General features: G+C 40.9%; 1 protein-coding gene across 5 annotated transcripts in view; it reads left to right on the top strand.

Moving 5' to 3' along the window:
* SLC23A2 (solute carrier family 23 member 2) overlaps nucleotides 1–15463 on the top strand; it is a 122224-nt gene that overhangs the window by 11970 nt on the left and 94791 nt on the right. For 3 of the 5 annotated variants that reach the window (XM_019644622.1, XM_019644623.1, XM_019644620.1), the window contains exon 2: nucleotides 7483–7610. The exons of 1 other annotated variant lie outside the window; for it this stretch is intronic. The gene's annotated coding sequence lies outside the window, so the exon portion shown is untranslated. The remainder of the gene's footprint in view (nucleotides 1–7482; nucleotides 7611–15463) is intronic. One more of the 5 variants, XM_019644621.1, reaches the window with a different exon arrangement.

The following is a 15463-nucleotide window of genomic DNA, read 5'->3' as shown; positions in this document are numbered from 1 at the left end:
CATTTGCATTTTTAAGGCTTTGACACATACATAACATACATGCAGAATACTTAACTGCGTCCCAGTTAACACACTGGGAATTATGCTATATTTAAACTTTTTTCTTCTTTTTTTTTTTTTTTACCAGTTTGGATGAAGAATAGAATCATTGTTCTGTTTTGCGTTTCTTTGATAATTAGTGAGTTTGAACACTTTTTAATGAGATTTCGGTCATTCATATTTTGTTCGGCTTGTTTATTTCCTTTACCAACGTTTCTAGTTTCGCGTTGGTCTTTTCTGGTGATTTTTAGCAGTTCCTTTTATATCAAGAATATTGGCACTTTAATACATGTTACAAATACTTCCCATTTTGTCTTGTAATTTTATGATGTATTTGAGAAGTAAGATTTATTTGTAGATCTTTTTTCTTGGAGTTTAGGTTTCAAAATAAAAAGCTCACTTTGGGGGGGTTGTCACTTCGAGGGATAAAAAGTATAACTATTGCACTGTGTTGTACAGCTGAAACTAATTCTAAAAAATGTGTATTTCACAATAAAAAATAATTAAATAAAAAGCTCACTTTTCAAACTTTAAAGTTTTAAAGGAAACATTTTTCTAAAAGATGAATAAAAATGTATCAGAGCTTGATTTTGTAAAATTTTTTTGTTTTAGAATTCAAATCTCTTTGTCTACTAAAATATACTTGGAATAATCAGCCACCACCTTTGAATTAGTAACATTTGAACTTGAAGATGTTTCAACCTCATGGCCCCAATGAATGGGAGCTTTAAGTAGGATGGCCTGGAAGTTGGGTGCTCTTATTCTAAATAACCAGAGAGGGAGGCTAGGTGTCATTTCCAAGCTTTCCACTCAAGTTTTAAGCTTGGGTAGATACTTTCGCTGTTTAGTGCTTTACCCTTTGGGCACATATGATGTCTCTTTAGGGTTGATGGGGCTCTTGTGCCGTAATTCCTTACTTTTGCTCCAGTAGTATTCAAAAAATTAAGTTTGATGCAAAACTCTCCACTTTTTGAGAAGAGCCTTACATGACTCGTTCTAATTGTATCCTTTAGGCTTTTTCCAAAGCACAGCCTTCCTTTTGTGTTCCAGGTTTCTGGAAACACTTGTCCTAACTAGATTTTAGGGCTCATTAGTCTTGTTACACACCTTGAGGTTGTGGACAGGAACTTAATGTGTGGAGCACACAGCAGGGAGTAGGCACTAAGTACCCTTTGTGCATTTCCTGGCAGGCTTTTCCTCTCCAGTTTCTAATGAGAAATGTGTCCGGTTTGGAATCTGGTTCTCTGGCTGTCTCCAACTGGGTGTAGCCTCCAATTAGGCCTCCCCTCTGTGCTCTGACTGCCCTCCAAGGGTAGGGCTGCGGTATTTCTAAGCCCTTTGTGTTCTTTCTCTCATCCACCTTTACTTAGCTTTGTCTTCATGGAAGGTGTTGGGCCAGACATGGGGACGCTGTCTGGGAGAAGCAGCCTGTCAGGCATGTCCATTTCCACGTCTCCCTGGTTCTGAGTTCAAAGTTATGATATCTGGTCTCTAATATGATTGTCATCTAATCGTGACCGCTCATAGAAATTTTGGAAAGGTTTCAGGAAGTTTTGCGGTGAGCGTACATAAAATAGGCTTCTCTGTTTAGTTGAACCAAATAGTGCTTGTTCACATGCTAAGGCACAGTTTATTAAGGGAGAAATGGAACTGTTTTTTTGTTTTGTTTTGTTTTGTTTTAAGCTGAGCCATCCTGCCACCTGTTGGCAGCTCAGCGGCTGCTCAGCTTGGGCTAGGACTCGAACCACTGTTGCTCAGAGCTCAAACTCTTGAGCGAGCTCTTAACCAACTGAGCCACTCGGCCGGCCCTGGAACTGTTTTTATATTAGCAGAGTTTGACTTTTGACCGCGGACTAATTGCCATTGGGTGGTGTTTTTAACTTCGTCATTTTGCCAGGAATATTAATCAAGTATTACTTCTTACATCTCCCAGTAATTAGGAAGAGTACTTTTGCTGAATTAAATATTTATTATCCTATTTGTAATAATGGGATTAAATATGTTAAGTGAAAGAAAGCCATTGTTATTATTTTATTTTATTTTTTTTAAAGCTGAGCCATCCTGCCACCTGTTGGCAGCTCAGCTCCGGCTGGAAATCGAACCGGCAACCCTGTTGCTTAGCGCTAGCACTCTTGAGTGAGCTGTTAACCAGCTGAGCCACTCGGCTGGTCCCCCATTGTTAATTTTATTTGAAAGATGGTTGCAAGTTAAGCATGTGGGCAAAATTATTTTTAGTGACTTGTTTTATGTATGTATTTATGAATTTTAAACTTTTTTTCTAATCACAAATACAACACATGTTCATTTTAGTAATGTGTAAAACAGAAATGCATAAAGAAATAAGACATCACTTCCAATCTGACACCCAGGGAGGCTCAATCACTGTTAACATTTAGGTTAGTGTCTAGATTGCCTGGCTTGCCAAATAAATGTAGTTTTTATATAAAAATGGAGATGTTCTGCCTTTTTTCCCCCACTTAGTAACAGACTATAACTATTTCCCGATGTCATCAGATAGTATACTATAGAATGATTTTGTAGTATTTTATCATAGAATATTTTACTGTTATAATTTAGCCAGTCCTTAAATATTGCACATTTACTTGTACAACTAAAGTGAATGTGATTATACTCATCTATTTTCTTAGAGCAATGATTTTATTGGATATGTATTTTTAAAGGGATGGCTGTTAAATGTTTTTAAATGATTTTGACCAGAGCCATCTAGCTGAAAATGATGGTGAATATTTCTCTGATCTTGAATTAGGAGGGACTTTCGAAGCAGACAAGTGATAGAAGAAATTACAAAAAGATATTAGATTTGACTTCAGAGAGATTTAAAAAATCCTTTATTTCAAGTGGTATAAACAGAATGGAAAAAGCAGTCATTTGCTTTATTGAGGGAAAACGTTTGCAACAGGACCAAGTGTTAATGTTCTTAATTTCCAAGGAGCTCTTACAAATGAATAAGAAAAAACCCCGAAACCTACTGAAAAAATGGACAAAGGCACTTAAAGTTTATAAGAGAGCTATAGACACATGGATCAAAGAAATCAAGATTGAAACCAGATGTCATTCTCCTCCCCCCCCAACACACACACCTCTGAACCGTTCATTGTTCTCAGTCTAGTTGTGGAGGAAGCAGCTTCACTGGCCCATGTTGGTATTATGATCATTGCGCTCTTCCCGGCTGAGGCAGTTGGTCGCCAGCCTTTGGAGGGCCACTCACGGCGGCTCACGGCAGCTCTCGTCAGCTCACGCCATCTGCCGGCGGCTCACAGCAGCCCAGCTCCAGATCAAGCCGTTGTTCGCAGTCTTAGCTGTAGAGGACACAGTTTACTGGTTCAGCTTACTGGCCCATGTGGGAATCAAACCGGCAGCCCTGCTGTTCAGAGCTCGTGCTCTTACCAGCTTAGCTAACTGGCTGACCCCCCAGGTGTCATTCTTTGCATGTCAAATTTGCAGGAGTTTAAAAAAAAAAATCTAGGCATGGTGAGTAGGGTTAACATACAATTTTCTTCTCTTGGGCTTTCTTTGTTAGTTTGTCAGTTTTCCCAGAAGGAATTGGGAAGGTTTCCCATTTCTTACCAAAAATGTTAGGGGATAACTGGCCTGTGAATTTGTCTGAGCCTGGTACCTTTTTAAAGCATAGTTCTTTGCTTTTGTAACTTTCTCTATTCATATATTGTTATTTGTTCAGGTTTTCAAAAAATAGTTCCTCCCCTCCCCCAAATTACCCATTTCATCAAGATATTCAGGTACATACATGTGCTTCTTTTGCAAATCCTTTAAAAAGTACGAACCAGGGAGCATTTGAAAGTTTGCTTCCCAGCATGTCATCAGCTTAGCTCAAATAAACTCATAAAAATTCTCTACAGGTTTGGATGTTCTTACATCGACAGTATGTTGTGAGATTAAGTTAGAAAACCAGTATATCTGGTATACATGTCAATATAAACAATACGAATGAATGGACATATAAATGAACAAACCCTTGGAAAAAGTGCGAACTAAATTTAAAAGCATGAAGAGTCCGTTGCATTTTGAGTTGCCCTTGTTTTTGGAAGATGTTCTTTGTGATAGTCAGCAAGTATCATTTTAATTTTCATTGAAAAGGTTTTTGTTTTTAAAATCAGGAGTAAGTGTTTTGTCAGCCTTTGGGGCATCTGCTGAATTGATATAATGATTTGGCTGCTCAGTTTCTGGCCTGTGGTATTAGCTCTGGGGTTAGTTACATCCTTCCTGCTTCTGAAGTATTAACATCCCTTTTAAGGAAATCATAAAACACAAAGATGATAATTCTATATTATTTCCCCCCAAAATTTCTTAGTGAATATTTTCTCTCTCTGAAATCAAAGTCTGGGAACCATAGCATATAGTACTTTTGCAAACCCCAATTAACAAACAGCAGAAGCACTGTGAACACAGGAAAGTGTTCTGAGTGGCCTTTCTGGGGGGAAAGTCAGGTGGTGCGTCATTGTGTTCCGAGTGGCGAGTGACGTGTCCTCTGACTTGCTTACGGGGGCCTGGGCTTTTTGATCTCAGCTCTGTGGCCTTGTGTGCAAAGGGCAGGTTTTCATGTTTCCAGAGTGTGGTGGAACGGATGAAGGGGAGGAATGCTCCACTGGCGCTGTGACAGAAGTTCAAGGATGCTCACTGATAACTCAGGCTTGTTTTTGTTGTGTGACTCCTGCTTCACTCTTTTCTCGAAAATACATTCATGTTTCTCCAGTCAGTATTAGAGCTTCTGACCCAGCTCTGTGGTTTGGTCTGCAATAGTTAAGTGGAGTAAAAAGCTAGTCCTTCCAAACACTCATCTTACCAATCAGCTTAAAAAAAATACTTTCCTAAACTAAATCTTCATGGGGGTCTATGGCTTTCACGTGTCCTTTCAGAATTTTTCTATGATTTGTAGCTAAAATGACATTTTGTTAATTTGCAGCTTTGCCCTTATGGAACCTTTTTAAATAAAATTAATATTTTTTTAGCTTCTTAAAGGATTTACAAACGAAGCATAGGCATAGTGGAAAGTAGTCCTAACTTCGCAAGATTGTATAAAGCAGATTTCAAAAGTCATACCACCCCTTGAACCCCCTACACTTCAAGGCAACTTGATGTTTATCCTTTCTAACCCTTTCCTGTGTCCACAAATATGTACTATAGAATTATACCTTTAATAAAAGTGGGATTATACTATACATATTGTGCATCTTGTGCTTTTGAAAGCACAATATAGATGATTTGAGTTTATTAAACTGAAAATATGCTTTTCTTTTGTTACTCTTTTTCATGTTCTTACTATTATTCCTCCTCCTGACTAATCTTCCCTGGTGGACATTTCCTTTGTGCCTCCCTTCTGACTGTACATTTTTAATAAACAGCTTAAAATAGATCGATGTTATAAAGATTTTATTTTGGGAATTAAATTACCTTTTTTTTTTTTGCCTTGCATGCAAAAGTATATTTTAGAAAGAGAAAAACATAATTTCTCCATTCACATCCTAATTACTTAGAATGAGTAGTAATATTTTTTCATCTCAAACAGCAAAACACCAATGTTTAGTTTGTGAAATTAAAGGAATACACTTGAGGCTCATGGAAGGCTGGACTGGTACAAGTCTGAGCGCACTTTGTTTACCTACCTCAAGGCCATTGGTGATGCAAGTAACTTGCCCAGAACAAATAGCAGAGTAGAAAGATTCACAGCATCCGTATTTTCTAATGAGCAACATGTTGGTATCTGGCTACACTGTTATCACCTTGTGTATTTTTCTTTATAATGGAGGGCCAGGCTCCCGACTGGTGCCACGCTGGCTGTTCCAGAGACAGCCCCCGGAGTCAGGCTCTCAGTTGTTTTTTTTTTAAGTTGTGAAATGTATGTATAGGTGCAAGAGTTCATAAAACACATTCATTTAATAAACAATAAAATGAACATATGTACCTATTGGTAACCCAGCTTATAAAGAATGTGACCCAGCTTTTTTGGAAGCACCCCCTGCCCTCAATGTATTAATACATTTTTAAGAGGCTTTAAAAGTAGGTGATTTTTGAGTAATTAAACCTTTGCTTTGCTTTCTCCCCAAATACAGTACCTTCAGTTTATTCTAGCAGTGGCATTGGAAGCAATTAGTTAGAATTGGAGGCAGGACTGTGCTGTCACACTCCTGATGGGCTCGGACCGCATTACTGTCACATCTCTTACAGGCTCCAGGACCTTGACCAGGAGGCCTCACCCCTTTTGGGTTTTCTTTTTTTTCTTTTCTTTTTTTTTTAAAGATTTTATTGGGAATTGGGGGAGGGGAACAGTGCTGGGGAATCAGGGGAAGGGAAACAGACAAGTTGCTTTTTGTTCTTCAGTCTAGTTGTGGAGGACGTTGCTTCCTGGCCCACGTTGGTATTATCATTGCGCTCTTCCCAGGTGAGGCAGATCGGTTGCCGGCCTCTGGACGGCAGCTCACGGCAGCTCACACTGGCTGCTGGCCGCTCAAGCTGGCTGCTGGCCGCTCAAGCTGGCGGCTGGCTACACACAGTAGCTTATGGCAGCCCACGCAGCAGGGGCTGCAGCCTATGCCGGCGCCGGTGACTCACAGCAGCCCAGCTCCAGGTTGAGCTGTTGTTCTGCATCTTAGCTGTAGAGGGCAGTGTCACTGGCCCTCATATGTGGGATCCAAACCGGGGCCCTGCTGCTCAGAGCTGGCATCCCAAGCCAGCTCTTAACCAACGCGCCACTCAGCTGGCTCATGATTGCACTCTTCCCAGGTGAGACAGTTGCTTGCCGGCCATTGGACGGCGGCTCACGGCAGCTCACACCAGCTGCCGGCCAGCCCCACAGCAGCCCAGCTCCAGGTCGAGCTGTTGTTCACCATCTTAGCTGTAGAGGGCGCAGCGTCACTGGCCCTCATGTGGGTTTCGAACCAGGGCCCTGCTGCTCAGAGCTGGCATCCCAAGCCAAGTGTTAACCAATGAGCCACTTGGCTGGCCCTCTTGGCTTTTCTTACTTATAAAGTGTGAGCCCAGTAGCTCCCAAAGGTTGTGGTAAAGATAAAATGAGGCACATGTGAAGCGGAGCATGATACCTGGCACATAGAACTAAAGAATTCTTTAAAATTATTGAAAATCAAGGCCCTGAGTTAAAATTGTCAAGGAAGAAAGCCCAACTGAGTGCAAAATTGCTTTTTCTAGGTGTTCTAAAACTACCATCTTCTAAGATATTTTGTGCAAAAGGAGAGTTGATTTTTTAAGGGGACCACAGGCACAGTCTGTGACCCTGCCCAGGGATGCGCTGGGACTTTGGAGATGTTCCTTGAGAGTGAAGAAGTAATAGAGCAAGTTTTAGGATTGGGCATGAAGGAGTGAGAAATAGACGCCATTCATGCAGACGGACTGCCTCCTGCTGGGTTTATTATTGCTCTTCATTTTTATTTACCATTTGTTTCTCTCTAGCTAGGTCTTGACTACGCTAACCAGGACTGCCCGTGCCGTTTCAAGCTTGGACCTCGGCAGCACAAGGAAATGGAGCTCAGCGGTGTATAGCGGAAAGCTTATGGACAGGCCCACGTCCCTGCATTTAGGTGCGTCTGAAACATAGTCTTTCTTGTTCTGCGTTTCATAATAGAGTTGTGCTGACAGCTTCTACCCTTGTAGTGTTCAAATTCATTCATGCTTGACTTCACTCTTTGCACTTGTTAGCAGCGGTCTAAATGCAATCCTGGGAATAATTGTTAGGGTAATGCTAATGATAAGGTAATGGACTTCTTTAGGCCACATTCCACATAGATGAAACCAGAAAATAAACAGGCGCAGTCTTGCCACTTATACTAATTACAAGGTAGGAAGTAAATATTTTCCTTTTATATGCTTTTGACTTTTTTATCAGCAAACACTTGAGTGTGTCCTGCTATTGGTACTCCTGATCAGGGTCACAGGTACGAGCCCTGGGTGTAAAGAGATGTAAGACCTGTTCCCTCATTCTTTTTCAAGCATTCTGCAATTTAAGTAGCAAGGCTAAGTACATAGGTGTACATTACTAAGGAAAATTCCTTCTCTCCCCACCCCCTCATCCCTCCTTTTCTTCCTACCTGCTTCCTCATCCCAAAGGGCATTTTGCTTATTTTAAATTTTTTGCTATTATAAACAATACTGTGGGCCGGCCAAATGGCTCAGTTGGTTAAGAGTTAGCTTAAGAGCGTGAGCTCTGAGCAACAGGGCCACTGGTTTGATTCCCACATGGGCCAGTGATGCTGTGCCTGAGCTGAGCTGTCGCTGAGCTGCCAACAGGTGGCAGGATGGCTTAGCTGGTGAGAGCACGTGCTCCTAACAACAAGACTGCCTGTTCGATGGTGGGCTATGCCCGCCCGCAACTAAGACTGAACTCGGCACCTTGAGCTGAGCTGCCACCCGGATGGCTCAGTGGGTAGAACATGTGCTCTTAACAACAAGGCTGCTGGTTTGACTCCTGCATGGGATGGTGGCTACACACACCCGCAACTAAGATTGAACATAGCACCTTGAGCATAGAGGCCACGAGCTGCCGACGGGCAGCCAGATGGTGACTGGTGCCCTCCACAACAAGACTGAGGAACAACAACTTGGCTGGTCCCCTCCCCAATTCCCCAATAAAAGCTTTAAAAAAAAAAGGAAGACAATACTGCCCATCTCTTGTACATATTTCGGGGAGACTGCCCGTAAGTAAATTGCTGGCAGTAAAGTTATTGGGCATAGTGCATAAGATTTTTCAGTTTTTAAATTTTGATAGATACTAACATATTGTCCTGCAGGGAAGCTATAAGAATTTGTATTCCTACGGAAAAACACTTTCTCAAACACTTTGTCTTGTCAAAACTATATTTATTCAGCATAGAAGGTGTAAAACATTATGTCAATAGTATTTTTAATTTAAATACAGTAAAACTCACTGTTTAGGTGTATAGCTATAAGAGCTTTCACAAATGCTTACAGAGGATCATTCCTTTTAAAAAAATACTTTCATTTTCTAATGAAATCTATGCTTGCTATTTAAAAAAATAAATAGAACTTAGGAAATAATCAAAATTTAGGAAGAAGAAAATATTGTTGATCCCACCACCTAATGACATCACTGTGAACGTTTTTGTGTATTTCTTTCACTTTTTTTGTTTTCTATATGCAGTCTTTTTTTTTTCTTAAGCCATTATCATCAAATTGTATGTATTACATTCTTAGAAGTAATATTTATTTATTAACGATGAGGGAGGTTTGAGGGGAAGACAGTTCTGTCTGGGGATACCCACAAAATAAATGGTCTCCCAACTCTCAGAGTTTTAGTTACCACCTTTATATTTCAATTCACAAATCTCTGTCTCTGCTCTGTTCTTTCACAGAGCTTCTCTCTCGCATCTCTCTGGGTCTTTGTGGGTACGTTTCCAACGTACATGCCATGACCAGCTTAAATTCAGCATGTCCAGACCTTGGTCATTACTTGCCTCATCAAGCCCATTTCCCTACTTATTTTTCAAGGGGACACTCTTGTTCTTTTCTTAGAGGTCATCTTTGACACCAAGTCTTTGATTTCCTCTTTCTTTGATGTCGCTCCCTTTGTCTATCCCCTTTTCTCTTTGTCGTTCCCATCATCCAGTTGCCAAGATCCTTATACTTGGATTAACACAGTAGCTTCTTGATCTTCCATGTTGGTATTGTCCAGCAGTGGGCTCTTTTTTGCTCTCATCACCTGCCCAGAAACTCACGTTCTCTAAGTTGTGTCGCATTTATTGTACATTGGGCTTTCGAAGGTCCTTTGACCTTGCGAGGGTTTTTTGTTGTTGTTTTTTTTAAAGATTTTATTGGGGAATTGGGGAAGGGGAACAGTATTGGAGAAGGGGAATAGCCAAGTTGTTGTCCTTCAACCTTAGTTGTGGAGGGTGCAGCTAGCTCAGCTCCAAGTCCAGTCGCCATCCGGCCGCCCATTGGCAGCGTGTGGCTGCTCATCTCAAGGTGCCGTGTTCCTTCTTAGTTGTGGGTGGGCATAGCCCACCATCCCATGCGGGAGTTAAACTGGCAACCTTGTTGTTAGGAGCACGTGCTCTCACCAGCTGAGCCATCCTGCCACCTGTTGGCAGCTCAGATTGGGTGTAGCTCACTGGCCCATGTGGGAATCGAACTGGCGACCCTGTTGCTCAGAGCACGCGCTCTTAACCGACTGAGCCACTCGGCCGGCACTAATGCTTATTCCACCTCCCATGGCTCTGGACTCCATGGTGGCCCTTGGATTCCATGGTGGCCTCCCACTCAGGACTCTCCATCCTTCAAGTCTGACCTTGGATCCCACTTCCCAAAAGTAATTCCTGACCATTTCAAGCCCTGTTGAGTTCCTGTTTCTCAGCGCTCTTATGTACAGTTTGGTAATTGTTATGTTTCTGTAATTCACTAGTTGTCCCAGTCTGTCCAGTTAGATGGTAAATTGCTTCACGGTGTACTTCATTTCTACTTCAGTGCGCTGACTGTTGTGGCTGTTCAGGAACCTGGCTGAATGATTGGTTTATTCCATTTTCTTTGACACTATCATTACAGATCCTTAGATAGTAAGCTCTTACTAAACAGAAAAGAGAAGGCTTGCTAGTTAGTACCTTTTATCTTTGTTATCAAGAATATACAGATGATAATTAACTGCCTGTGCACTCACAGCTCTGCCCAGTGCCTGGAGCCTGCAGACCAGGTGCCTGGTTCTGATTCAGACTCATTTTAGAAGTTGATCCACAGATGCAGAGGGACTTGGGTATAAACTGGACCAAAAACTTTGAGCAGTGAGGAGAAATTTCTATTTTATTGGCAGCGGATGTCCGAAAGACTGTCTTGTTATTCTTGTGTTTTTGGTTTATAGACTGTGCTGTTGACGTCAGTGTCCTACTTTCTCATTACTAAACATGTTATATAAAAATGCTGTGTTGTTTATAGTTGGATCAGTAGCAATAAGAGAATTAAATATTTACAGGAAAAATTGGATAGTTTGAAAACCCTATGTAAACATTGATGATTACAGAGCTTATATAAGAAGGTAAAGAAGAGTTGTGTAACGATGAAAGTAATTCCAAGCATATTAGAACAACTCCAGCCTTTTCAGTTGAATATGTTATAAAATCAACGTGTTAGTGCTGGACTAAGACCAGATGTTTATAAATTGTCTAAGTGGTTTGCTGACTTTCTGTTTGGTATGGGGAAATCTCATCGATAAATCTGTCCTATTCCTCCTACTGATAATTCTTTTCAAGAACAAGTATTACTTTGTTTTAGGTTTGTCACACAGAACCAGAACCTGCAATTCAGTAGTTCAAAAGCCCCTCTGGTTTTGAGCAGTAGTTACCCTTGGATGGACTCTGTGTTTGATTTAGATTTCTCCTTGCTGGTTCCGAGCTTCCAGCAAAGAACCTCAGCTCCCCTTCTGACCTTTCAGCTCGTGCTTGTTGTTAGCATGTGGATTTCGGCTTTGGCCTTTCTCACACCTGGCTCCCTCCCTCCTCCTCCCAAGTGCTGGGAGTGTGAGAAATTAGCTTATGGCTCCTGCCCCCCTCTGTCAGAGTGCAGGCTGCAGAGCCGATTGTGTGGGAGAGTAAGACGGTTTGTTTTGACGTGTGGACTAAGATACATGGGCGTGTGTGTGTGTGTGTGTGTGTGAAGTCGAAGTATCAGAACACATTCTTTGGTTGGAGTCCGGTCATGATGACCGCGATTGTGTGGGAGAGTAAGACGGTTTGTTTTGACGTGTGGACTAAGATATACAGGCGTGTGTGTGTGTGTGTGTGTGTGAAGTCGAAGTATCAGAACACATTCTTTGGTTGGAGTCCGGTCATGATGACCGTGGTTGTGTACTCTGAAGTAGCATTTACTTTTTTCTTTTCCTGGTATCCACTGTTTTTAGACCAGTGTTGTCCAATACAATCATAATGGGAGCCATACATGTAGTTTTCTAGTAGCTATGTTAAATAAGATAGAACGAAGCAGGTAAAATTAATTTTTAGTAATAGATTTTATAATCTAATGTATAAAAATCACTTTAAGTAATCAATATAAAATTAATGAGATATATTACTTTTTTTTTTCATAGTAACGCGTTGAAGTCTGTGTCTTTTACACTTATAGCACATCTCAGTTGGACTGACCCCATTTCAAGTGCTCAGTAGTTACATGGTGCTTGTGGCTCAGCTCAAGGCCTACGTTGCTTTATCTGTGGCTGAGTAGTGTGTTCTCAGCTTGTAAGCTTTGGATTTGGGGTGTTTCATAATGTAAGTCACTTCCATTCGTGGACTGTGGAATAATAGGAACTCGTAGTGAATGATGCTTCTATCAGCGTCCCCTTTCTCATTTTTTTTTCTGTCAAATTGAGGTTTCTCATTGCCTGGAAATGCTTCAGAACTAGTTCAACAAGTAAATTGATAGGCAGTATTTCCAGGTGTTAATTCATTTATTCCCTGGCTCAAGAAGGAAAAAAAATTCTTAACATATTTTAAATGTGTGTGTGTGTGTGTGTGTGTGTGTGTGTGTTTATACATATATAATTTTTTAAAGTAATTTTCTCTTATCAAAGAATCACAAATGTTTTATACCTTGTAATTGTAGACATGTTAAAGTTTATGGTCCAATGACTAGTTCTCATTTCTTTTATTTATTTATTTATTTATTTATTTATTTATTTATTTATTTATTTATTTATTTTTAATGGAGCCATCCTGCCACCTGTTGGCAGCTCAGCGGCATCTCAGCTTGGCCTGGGAATCGAACTGGCGACCCTGTTGCTCAGTGCTCGTATTCTTGAGTGAGCTCTTAACCAACTGAGTCATTTCTTTTAAAATAAAGAATAGATAACCTAGGAAAATGTGAAGTGCAGTACCATTGTTAGATAAAAATGGCCTTTGGAAGAGTTGAGAATAAAAGGATATGAGGAAAAACACAGGAAAACCAGGAATCCCTGAACACGGGTTTGTAGAACATTAAGAATGCCTATCTTCTGACCGCACCTTTGGTATCCTTAGTTACTCAGGTGTGGCAGCAAGTCCTCAGAAGTAAGGGATTTAAGCATCTAGTTGCTGGGAAACGCTGACTCACCCTGCTACTGTTTTGGGGAGCACGTTGACTACATCAATATGGTATGTTTCTTCAGCACTCCTTTTGAGTGCCATATTCTCCTAGTTTGTCTTGCCTGCGTATTTATTTCCGTACTGTCCTTAGGCAATGACTCTCAGGTTTAAAGATTAAAATGATATACACACATTGTACAAAAATAAGAGCAAAAAGCCACTTATAATCCTATCATCTGGATATGATCACCATTTTGGTGTTTTTCCTCCACTTTGTGTGTGTGTGTGTGTGTGTGTGTGCGTGCGTGTGCGTGTGCGCGCGTGTGCACGCGCGCACACGCACACACACACACATACTGTAATGGGATTATCATGTATGCTTTGTAACCTGCCTTTTCCTCCACTTAGTGGTTCACTCAATACATCTCCATGTCTGTGAGTACTTCTATTACCAATTTTTAATTCCCACAATATTCTGTTATAAGCATGTACCTACAATTTAACCAACCAGTTTTCTGTTTTTAGACATTAATATTTTTTCCGTCCAGTTTGGGATTATTCTAGGCATTATTTTAGTGAACATTCTCATAGTGAAAAATGTGAGCCTATTTTAATTATATTTTTTATGATAAATTCCTTTAGAGTAGAATTGTTGGGTCAAAGGCTATGTGTATTTTTTATGTGTATGAATTGTCATTGCTTTGGAGGGAACAGTGATAGGAAGTGAGCAATTTGACTGGGATTTTGAGGGATCTGGATAGGATTTGCTGAAGAATTGATCATTTAAACAGGGACCTGAAATATGGATAGGAATTCTCCAGATGGTACAGCATTCCAGGTAGAGAAAATAGTAGGCTGTGTTCTCCAGGCTTAATTCAACCATGCCTATCATTTTTGAAGTCCATGCTGATCCGCGATACCACCCAATTTTTACATTTTTTTTGCCACCATCTACCAACTTCTTGGCCATTCCTGGTGTTCCTTGTGAATGTTGGCTCCTGGCTCGCTACTTTTCTTTCCACTGTGTCTTCTAGCATTATCTCTTACGTTGTTGGCTCTTCTAGTCTCCAAATGCCACTATCCCTTTACGTGATTTTTTCTAGGGAATTTTACTTCCCAGTTCGTGTCAGCTCTCCTGGGCCTTGTCATCTCCCAGATGACACTTTTGGAATCCTGAGCTTGGAGAGTCTCCTCTGTGCACATACCCTGTCCTTCCTAGTTCTCATTTGTTCGCCTTTAGAGGTCCTTGTTCCTTGGGCGCTTGGGTGTTCTTTGACTTCCTCTTGACTTCCTCTCTTCCTTTTTAATGCCTGTGGACCCCACAGGAAGTCATGTGACTGCCGTCTTACCAGCATCTTGATTTCTTCACTCTGAATTGGCCCCGTCACTTGCCAACCTTCCTCAGTGGCACAATTCCTGCCATTTAATTTTTCTGTTTTCTCGTCAGTTGTACTCTGCTAGAGAGAAACTGAATAATCAGGGTGACTTCTCTGTTACACATTTACAAGTCCTGGGCTCAGCTAGAACCTTGACTTTTTTTGTTTTTCTTTGTCATCCTGTTATGTCATTCTTTCCCCAGTCTCATCCTCAGCCTTCTTCCTCTCCACCATGACCTCCACTCCTTAGTTCATTAAGAAAATAAGTCATCAGATAACTGCCTGTTCCACTTCCTGTCCTCCTACCTCATCGAGTATTGAGAAACAGTACTATCTGTATACATCTCTACCCACTTTATGCCAGAAGATGTGAGGCAATCACTACAGATAAACTGTGTGGAACTATTTTAGCAGGGTTTTCTAAACGTTTTCCTACCAGGGTTACAGGAGAACTGCTGATTGCTCCCTGTGGCATGGTTAGAACTTCTGATCTCTGGTTTATGGAGATAGGTTTGTGCGTTTGAATTGGCACAACCCTAGAGAGGGGCAGGTTAAAGCCACCTCCCCGATGGCATTGCTCATTCATGGCACAGTCATGGCTGGAATCTCTATCAGTGGCCTTCCTTATCTTAAATAAAAATACTTTAGGTAGATTTTTTTTTTCTAGGAGGAGGTAGGATTAGAAGTGAAGATGATATCAAATTTATTTATAGTTAAGAATCTAGATAATGTATGTACATAGAACAAAATCCAAAAGGCACGTGAGGACAGACATGAAAAGTAAGTCTCCTCCCTCCTACCTGATTTTAGTCACACTCTCTGGAGGCGGCCCCTTTTACCAGTTTTTGTGTATTTGTTTTGTGTATCCTTCCAGAGATCGCCTTTGTTAAAAGTTTATTTTTAAATGTGAAAATTCTTTTTTTTTTTTTTTAAAGATTTTTTATTGGGGAATTGGGGGGATGGGAACAGTGCTGGGGAATTGGGGGAAGGGGAACAGACAAG

Source organism: Hipposideros armiger, unplaced genomic scaffold, assembly GCF_001890085.2.
Source record: "Hipposideros armiger isolate ML-2016 unplaced genomic scaffold, ASM189008v1 scaffold_89, whole genome shotgun sequence".
Classification (NCBI taxonomy): domain Eukaryota; kingdom Metazoa; phylum Chordata; class Mammalia; order Chiroptera; family Hipposideridae; genus Hipposideros; species Hipposideros armiger.
The sequence above is the reverse complement of the archived record's forward strand: the minus strand, read 5'-3'. Positions and strand labels throughout refer to the sequence as shown.